This window comes from Engraulis encrasicolus, chromosome 10 (assembly GCF_034702125.1).
Source record: "Engraulis encrasicolus isolate BLACKSEA-1 chromosome 10, IST_EnEncr_1.0, whole genome shotgun sequence".
Classification (NCBI taxonomy): domain Eukaryota; kingdom Metazoa; phylum Chordata; class Actinopteri; order Clupeiformes; family Engraulidae; genus Engraulis; species Engraulis encrasicolus.
The window spans coordinates 35,267,838-35,277,837 of NC_085866.1; the positions used below are offsets into that span (position 1 = coordinate 35,267,838).

The 10,000-nt window shown below is 50.0% G+C and overlaps 1 protein-coding gene across 1 annotated transcript in view; it reads left to right on the plus strand.

Annotated features, from left to right (window-relative positions):
• Nucleotides 1–10,000, plus strand: part of plxna3 (plexin A3) — a 234,280-nt gene that overhangs the window by 150,228 nt on the left and 74,052 nt on the right. The gene's annotated exons all lie outside the window — the stretch shown is intronic.

Consider the following 10,000-nt stretch of genomic DNA (forward strand, 5'->3'; position numbering starts at 1 on the left):
GTATGACACCCGATCTGCGTATTTGAAGTGTTTTGAAGTGACTTATCTGCTCATTTTCACATTATGTTCGATAGGCGACAAAACTTTTGTCTTGTGAAAATCTGCCCTGTCTGTGTTCATTAAAGGGTAAATCTTTCTTTGGTGCATGAAATTTATTTTTTGTACATACATTTTCATTCAGGAGGGTTGTAGCTTTCATATGAGTGACTTCTGAAGCCAAGTGATTAATTGAAAGTCAGGTTATTAGCTGTTATTCCAAACAGATGGGTAGGCGACAACTCTTTAGGAGGCGAGTGTACATGTATTACATGTGCATGAAAGACACACACACACACAGAGACACAGAGACACACACACACACACACACACACACACACACACACACACACACACACACACACACACACACACACACACACACACACACAGAGATGCTTCTGTGCTTTGCTCGCTCAGTCACTCATGGCAGGCGGCGGCCATCAATCAATAGTGGCCGTCAGGCTGAGTGGCGCGGGCGGCGTCATCGCCATGGTCCCCACCTCTCCTCTCCACAGCCAGGTGACTTTGAGGCCGAGAGGTCCATGCTAATGCAATAGAGAGCGTCCTCCGATGGGCCCCGCCTGCCGAATCAATCAGCTTCATCTCCTGTTTACTCACAATAGCAATGGCTCCCGCCGCTGGCTCGGCCCCTGCCAATGCCAATGCAACTTTTATGAATCGGTCAGCATATTTCAAGAGCCTTCAAGATCTCTCTGGCAGCCTTTTACCGCCAACACCCACAAGCAAACATCCATCCCTCTCCTCTCCCAGCCTACTACTCACTCCCTTTTCTCCTGCCAGCCAGCCAAGATCAGCCTCTTGGTGCGCGTGTGTGTGCGTGTGTGTGTGTGTGTGTGTGTGTGCCAGCTGATATTGCTGGCTTCTTTTGCTGCTGGCTGCTGCTGTTGCTTCTGCTGCAGTTGCCTTGAGAGAGGAGGGAGGAAGAGGAAGAGGGGGGAAGCAGTAGCCTCTAATGTACCCCAGATCGGAGTCAGTTGGTGTGGATGAGACGGGTTGAAAATGGATGCACTAGGTGAGAGGAGCGCTGCTGGAAGTCGAGGGAGCACAGTTATACCCCCCACCTAGGCACACACCCTCATTGCACCACGCACGCACGGACGCATGCACGCACGCACACACACACGCATGCACACTTACACGCACACACACATACACGCGCACACACACATGCACACTCACACACATGCACACTCACACGCACATGCACACACACATGCACACACACATGCACTCACACACAAGCACACACACCCGCACACGCACCCGCACACATGCGTGCGCTGCCTCAATTTTACCTGGGACTATTACTGACACAGTTCACTCGCAATTTTGAAGTGGTTGAAACGCTATTTGTCAAAAAAAAGAAAGCCAAAACCTGGTTGCATGCCGAGCGTTTGAACGGCTGAATTTGTCTTCTGAATGGTGCGCCCCCTTGTCTCAAACGGTTTCCCGATCTTTCAGTCACACTTGAAAGCACGTCTGAGGTCCAGCTCACCACACCGCTGCACATATACACACAGGCGTGCACACACACCACTACGCACACACCACTACACGCACGCATCACTACACGCACGCACTACTAAAGTACTATGCGCACATAGACACCACAATGCACGCGCACACAGACACACTCACACGCACATGGCCGAGCTCTCAGCTCCCCTCTCGGTAAAGCTTGGCTGGCACCCCTTACGGAGCTCTGAAGGGGATTTGGACAACAGCGATAATCACTCAGGGCTGGCCTTATTGCATTGGCCACTCATTAGGGCCCTTATCCACATGCAAATCTCCAAGCCCTCTCCTTCCTCCCGCACCCCAGGGCCTGGCCCCTCCTCACTTCTCCTCTCCTCTCCTCTCCTCTCCTCTTCCCTCCTCTCCTCTTCTCTCCCCTCCTCTCCTCTCCTATTATCTTCTCTCCTCTCCTCTCCTCTCCTCTCCTCTCCTCTCCTCTTCTCTCCCCTCCTCTCCTCTCCTCTTCCCTCCTCTCCTCTCCCCTCCTCTCCTCTACTTTCTCCTTCCCACCTCTACTCTTCTCCTCTCCTCTCCTCTCCTCTTCTCTCCTTTCTCCTTCGCACCTCTACTCTTCTCCTCTCCTCTTCTCTCCTTTCTCCTTCCCACCTCTACTCTTCTCCTCTCCTCTCCTCTCCTCTCTCTCCTCTCTCCTTCCCACCTCTCCTCTGCTTTCCTCTCTCCTTCCCACCTCTACTTTCCTCTCCTCTCCCCCTCCCACCTCTCCTCTCATCCACTCTCCTCTCCTTGTCTTGGCTAAGAGGGACCCAAATCAACTTAACCATGGACCCCTCTTTTATTTGTTATTTGATTTTCTATACGGTAATGCCGCTGCTGCTGCTCCTGCTGCTTTAGTTTTACAATCGGCTTCCTGCCTCCCCGCACTGCAGCTGCCCTCCCTAAAGACACACTCACACGCATGGTCATGTTCATACACTCACGCTCTTGTACAAACCCACACTTACAATCACACGCATGCACAATGCAGCCATACAGGCACTCTGACACACTTACTGTACTGTACTACACATGCACATGTACACACCCACGCATGGACAATCCCCCCCCCCCAACACACACACACACACACTCACACACAAACACACACAGTCACACATGTATGTGCAAGCACACACACATCTGCATGGACACTCGCTCCCACACGCATACACACGCATACACACGCACACACGCACACACACACACACACCACACACTTGTACACTCACATACACCCCCCACGGTTGCAAACAGCTGGCGTCCCTGCTCTGCTCCCGACTGACAATGGGCCTCATTGTAGCCAGAGCAGCCAGCTTCCGGCCAATGAACAGGCGTACTGTACTTAAGGGCTCCGCGGAGTCCAAGGTCCTTCCCTTCTGCTCCTACAATTAGGGCCAATTTAGGGCCAGCCGATTAGCATGACAGTGTCCAAGGAGGGATGGGAGGGTGGACGGAGTGGAGTGCTGGGGTGGGGTGATGGAGGGGTTATAGTGCGGAAGGACCAAGATAAAGGATGCCCTTGTGAGATGCTCCTTCAGCCGTTTGACCGGATCGAAGCTCTCTGCGCAGCAGGCGGACGGAAGGGCGTCGAGGAAAGGTCGAGACGAGCTGGCTAAAGACGCGGATGTAGATGCTATCGTGTACGGAAAATTACTGTTCTCCCCTCTCTTCTTTCCTCCACGTTGATTGCTTTTGTGAGCTCAGGGTTATGCATGCTCGGGTCTTTATGGACGTATGTGCGCGTGTGACATGAAGGGAACAAGCAGGTGACTCGGACACGTGTGTTCTTAGTCCAGCGTCCGCTTTGCAACATCTCTGTAAGTTGCGCATGCGGATATCGATGTTATCACGTAGAGAAAATGACTGCTCCGTGGGTTCCCCCCTTGATTGCTTTTGGGAGCCGTCGGCAACGATTGAGGCCTACCGCTATTTCGTAGAGTGCACTCTCAGGTCTTTATGGACTTCTGGGATGTGTGTGACGGTAAGGCGAAAAGCAGGTGCATTACACACAAACACACGTGTGGTGTGCCCAGCCAAGCGTCTGTCCGACTTTCGACAACTTCACCAAGTCATCTCTGTGAAGGCGTGCCAATTCATAAATCATGTGCCGTACTGTAAAAAGGCAAAGAGGGAAGGAGAGGGGGGTGGCGGGGAAGAGAGGGGATCGGAGATATGATTTGTTAACGTGTCAAAGGCAAAGATGCGATTCTTAATCCAGGCTAAAATTCACCCCTTCCTGTTTCTCCCTTTATCTGTCTTTTCTGTTGATTTGCACTGCAGACATCAGCAATATGCTGCCATAGTGGAAATAAATCAGAATGATGCATCTCCACCACACCTATAGGACACACACACACACACACACACACACACACACACACACACACACACACACACACACACACACACACACACACACACACACACACACACACACACACACACACACACACACTCACACTCACACACTCACACACACACTCACTCTCTCTCACACACACTCACTCTCTCTCACACACACTCACTCTCTCACACACTCACCCTCTCTCACTCACCCTCACACTCACCCTCTCTCACACACTCATCCTCTCTCACACTCACACACTCACTCTCACACACTCACTCACTCTCACACACTCACTCACTCTCACACACTCACTCTCACACACTCTCACACACTCACACACTCGCACACACGCACACGTACACAAGCACACATGCACAAGCACACATGCACAAGCACACACACACTTACAGCCTTTCAGATAAATGATAAATGTGTTAGTGGAAGTTGAAACTTAATAAGCATTTGCTTTTTCCCATATATGGCCCGTTTCCCCCCCTCCTCATTTCACAGCCCGCATAACAAATGTCCCCTCTTTTTTTATCATGCATCATGAGTCGAAATCAAAGAGCACACACTTTTAACCTGCCTTTCATACATTTCATTTGAGGCAAAGCCACACAAAAGGGGTTGTGTGGGGGGAAGAGAACAAAAAATAGGAGAGAGAAAAAAAACAACATGGCTCTCCAGATGAGTCCGTGAGCACAGGAGTTGCTAAGTGGCACTGACCCCTGTGTGGTGGGCACACTGGCGAGGGGTTGCCAAGGTAACGCAACCGGCAGCGGAGGGAGGCCGGTGGCAACAATGACCAAGTTGGGAACGAGCCTCTCCACGGCAAAAGGGGCCTCGCCAACAAAGCACGTCATTACAGTCTTTGCAGGGTAGCGTGGCTTTTTGAATGAAAACACTTGAACGCTATTTTCATCAGGCACTTTTTCTTTTTTTTTCCCTTTCTTTTTTTTTTTTTTTTGCAAAACCGGCTTGCCCTCATTATTCTATTATTTTATATCGAGTGCTCAATCAGACATTTAATTCTCCAGAGCCGGCACAAAGTGCACCGTGCCACACTGTGCAAAAGAGGCACCCCAGCAGCATGGGAGCGGCCAAAGCTGAACCGGTGCTGTGTTCTGTTTCTTTTTTCTCTCTGTTTTTTATAGTTTTGTTCTTTCTGTTCAGTGTATGTTCTTTCAAAACTACCTTTATACAATCTGCCAACTTCCACCTAGCGACAGACCCAGAATAGCCCTAGTCTCCGTCCACAACCCCAACCTTATCCAATACCTTAATCTTAATATCCTTCCCTGCCTCTGCCCAGTGTTAACCCAACCCCACCCCTCCATCACAGCCCACATATCCTCTACTTGATTAACACAAGCCACTCATTCTTCTCCTTCTCCGCACTTAACCTCACTCTTCTTTTCTTCTCCTTTTTTCCTTTCCTCCTTTCACATTGGTGTGTGGTTCTTGGGGTCCATAGATGGGGCTGAGGCTGCAGCAGCTGGCCTCCCATTTAGATAAATTGATCATCGAACGCGGGTGATCAATCAGCCATATGAGAAATATGTACCTATTGTGTTTCGCTTTCGTATCAGCGTTACTGTGTCTTGCTCGTAGCCCCCGTTGCATTGCATCCCATGGCAGTGTAATGCGAGTCTCAGCTGTGCGGGCTAAATGAAGATATAAGCCCGTAAGTGATACTCCAGAACATTTAGCATGAGCTCAGCAGCAGCAGCACCGCGGCTCCGCGGCATGGACCCGCGTTCTCATGGGGAAAGAATGCTTTGGTTTGGTTCCTTGGACCAACAATCTCTCCTCGTCGATGGAGGATAGGGGTTGGGGGGTGGAGGTGGAGATGGAGGGGGGTGCAGGGGACACGAGTTCAGCCGCCCGTTCACATTGCCCGAGTGAGCACGTCATCGCTCCAAAGCCATGCAGATGCTCGTGAAACCTCTCGGGAATAAAACCAAAACCATCACATCATCTCTCGCTCTCGCTCTCTCTCTCTCTCTCTCTCTCTCTCTCTCTCTCTCTCTCTCTCTCTCTCTCTCTCTCTCTGTCTATCTGTCTCTCTCTCTCTCTCTCTCTGTCTATCTGTCTGTCTCTCTCTCTCTCTCTCTGTCTATCTGTCTGTCTCTCTCTCTCTCTCTGTCTATCTGTCTGTCTCTCTCTCTCTCTCTCTCTCTCTCTCTCTCTCTCTCTCTCTCTCTCTCTCTCTCTCATCAGAAGAAGAAGGAAAAACCTGACACCGCATCTGAAATATTCAGCCATAAAAGGAGTCATTCTCTCTCTCTCCCTCACTGTACTGTCCTTTAATGTAAACATTAAAATAACACAGAGACATGTGGTTGGATGGGTGATCAAGAGGACGGCGTGCTGCGATGGCACTCCATGTGACAGTTATTGAGGTTTGTTTAAAATGGTTTCATCCCGTCATGTGGAGAGCTTCACCATTTTCCCCCTGTGAGGTAGTTATACTGGTATGTCTTTTTCTGCTGAGTTCACTTCCAATTTTAAAAACTTAATTAAATGTACAGGAAAACCTCCATCATTAAGTTAGATTGATTTTCAGTCTGTCACTTGAAGGAGAGTGCATCGACAGTTCTGCCTGAGCCAAATTCTGACGGCAGCAGTCTCGTTTTCAGGGACTTAAAAGGAGTGCTCACTTGATTTTTTTTTGGGTCAGATTGTAAGGCAATGAATCACTATGGCATTTAGCGTCTGCCCCAAACGTAATTATATTCATTTGCAAAAGGTGAAATTCTTTTAGTAGTGGAATTTAATTTGCCTTTCTCTCATTGATCTTCCTTCATAATGATCCAAAGCAGTCGAGGTTTGTTATGGCGCGGTGCTACAGTTAAGATGATGTTATTGAAAAACATTAAAATTAATTATTTAGGGAGTGTGCAGAGAGCATGCCTCTTTTGTATACGATTAATACCAGTTCTCCATTTTCCCCTTTTCCACAGTTGTCAGCGTTTGTGTTCAGTCTAAGATGAACGATAACTAAAACAAACCACACAGATGGAATAAAACAAACATCACCAAACACAATTCTCATTCCTCCCAGTAGTCTTTTCTCCCTGCTTTGACATTTTTGCCCATCTGGCAGCCCTGGCTGTGTTTAGGGTGCAGATGGATTGGTTTGGTTGGGTTTCTGTTTTTTTCCAAGGTGAGATTACCTCAGTACCCTCTCTCTCTCTCTCCCATTCTCTCTCACACTTTCATTCTCTCTCTCTCTGTCTCTCTCTCTCTCTCTCTGCCTTTGCCTCTGCCTCTGTCTCTGTCTCTCTCTCTCTCTCTCTCTCTCTCTCTCTGTGTTTTTCTCCGAGGCAGCCCCAGCAAACGAATGAGAGAGTGAGAGCGAGCGAGGCTCGTGACAGAACGAGGGCAGTGCGTCTCCGCGCGGCGCGGGCAATGCGACGGCGGCGTGCCGTGCGCCCGTGCAATCCGGCAGAAAAACAGAGGGCCTGAGGAAAATCAATTCATGACTGGCAGAGATAAGCCCGTATGCATTGTATGGTTCAACACAAAAGCTTCCCCCCATTTACACCGAGGCACTAATCTCCTCTACCGACCTGCCTTGCCTTGCCTTCCCTTGCCGAGACTCCGCTCCCTCTCCTCTCCTCTCGAAAAAAAGAGGCAATGGGCTTGAAAAATACATTATATTACCACCTAAAATACATTGTGTGACTGCACAGCCAGTGCCTTTCATCTTGTACGGTCTATGAGGGATGACAACATGGTGCCGAATTTCTTTGTATGTATCCATAAGGATTATTGTATTTTTTTCATCTTTCAGATGTATTTTTTTCCAAGCTGGAGATATTTCTTTTTTTTTTACTTCTCCACAAATCCCCCTCTCCTGTCATGTGTGTGTGCTTTTTGAAGTCTGTGTCAGTCTCATTCAGTCACTGAGTCTGCCGCACCTCTTTATCGTCGCACTGTAGTCCAGGTATAATGAAAGATGGGCCTTTGTTGGCAGGCCGCGTCAATGCACTTTGGCAGCCGACCGCAGTTTAGCGCGGCCGAGAAAACTTCTCATTTAGCGTAAAAACGGCTCCGCTCTGCACCGTCGGTCGGCTGTTGAAATATTTCTCGGGAGTTTTAAGGCATTAAGTGTGTTAGAGGAAGTATCGTTCCCGGAGAACCTTGCGTCGGGAGGTAAAGTGGCCGGCTGGTCAAAATTGACCCCAATTACGATGAGCAAATCCCACACGCTGGGCTCTGCACTGGGCTGAAGGCGTGTCGGGCTGACTCGGCAGAGTACTAAGTCAACAGGTCTGAGTGGGGTGTGCGTGCGTACGTGCAAGCGTACATGCATACGTGTGCATGTGGCCACGAGTGTGAGTGTACAGCATGTGTGTGCGTGCGTGCGTGCAACCGTGTGTGTGTGTGTGTGTATATACGTGCCAGACTCGGACCGCTCCGCACCTGAATTCCTCTTGGACCGAGTCCCAAGAACAGCTGCACAAAGCTTGAGCGGAGTCTAAAAGGGCCAAAAAAATCCCTGCAGTATTTCAACCGCGGTGGCCGGCCGTTTGTCAGGTGCCCAGGGAAGTTTGTGGAGGGGGGGTCAGTTATGAGGAGTTGTGGGGGCTTGAGAATTTGGGAGAGGGGAGAGAGGGACGGGGTGGTGGTAAGCTGCGTGAGTTGTTTGCTCAGGTTTTTCTATGTTCCGGCTGGATGGCGAGGATAAACAGTCTCGCAACAGCTGATGTTTCCATCAGGCCCTAATGAGAGCATCTGAGGAATGTGGAGGTTTTTACTGTGCTTGTGTGTGCGCAGGGTGTGTGTGTGTGCGCGTGGAGGGTTCTGTGCGCGCGGGTGTGTGGGTGTGCATGAGTGAGTGTGTACATGTGTGTGGGTGAGTACAGAATGTGAGCCCCCCCCCCTGTATAGATTCTGGTTGGGGGGGGTCGTTGTAAAGCGATATTGGTAGGCTGTGTGTGCATAGATCCGTTTTCCCCAGCCAGGCCGTTTCTGCCGCTGCTTAACGACTGCGGGAGATGTCTGTATTTATTTGCAGGATTGACTTTAATGCCGTCTTGTGGGAAGCTGGAGTGCTGTAGTACAGTGCAGGGCCGTCTATGCTGCTGAGTGCAGACTTCTTTTGGTTTTGGGTGGGTGACTTGTGTATGTTCTCTATCTCTATCTCTCTCTCTATCTCTCTATCTCTCCCTCTCTATCTCTCTCTCTATCTCTCCCTCTCTCTCTTTCTCTCTCTCTCGCTCTCTCTCTCTCTCTCTCTCTCTCTCTCTCTCTCTCTCTCTCTCTCTTTCTGTCTCACAAACATACACACACACTTGCGTGCACTCTCTCTCTCTGACTTTTTCCTCTCTCTCTCTCGTTCTCATTCTATCAGCCTGTCCTTCTTACTGGCTCCCTTAAGTGTCAAACCCTGCCGGTCAATGGAGCTGATCGGTGATGTTCTCTCCAGATAATGTCCAGAGTCTCTAAGTGCTCCAAGTCTTGTTGCTAATTAAAAGGACTCTGACACTTTCTTTCTTTCTTTTTTTTTGTTAAACTGAAAGACACATCGCCACTATCAACCTCTCTCCCGCCCAAGGTCATCTGGCAGCTACTACTTTCTCAAGGTCAAAAGGGGTCATTTGTTTGTTTTTGGGAAGAAGCAACCGCATCCTCCAGTTCCACCTGACTAGTTTCGCAGCTGTAGGCCATGGCTGGGTGCTACCGTGGTGGTTTACAGTGCAGCAGTACGTGGGCTGGTTTTTACGTTTATGCAGTTAGCTCATAAACAGTAGCGATGAGGCGAGAGGAGAGAAGAGGAGGGGGGGAGAGGAGAGGAGAGGAGAGGAGAGGAGAGGAGGGGGGGAGAGGAGAGGAGAGGAGAGGAGAGGAGAGGAGAGGAGAGGAGGGGGGGAGAGGAGAGGAGAGGAGAGGAGAGGAGAGGAGAGGAGAGGAGAGGAGAGGGGGAAGGGAAGGGAAGGGAATGTGGGGGTGAGTGGAGGCTAGTGGAGGGTGACTGCTGACTCAGATACAATGCAAGTGGTTGTGATTAGGGGCTTCCTATCCTAACTGCGATGGGGCCTGCTCGTGTTTACTTTGGACCTCCTACAGTTACAC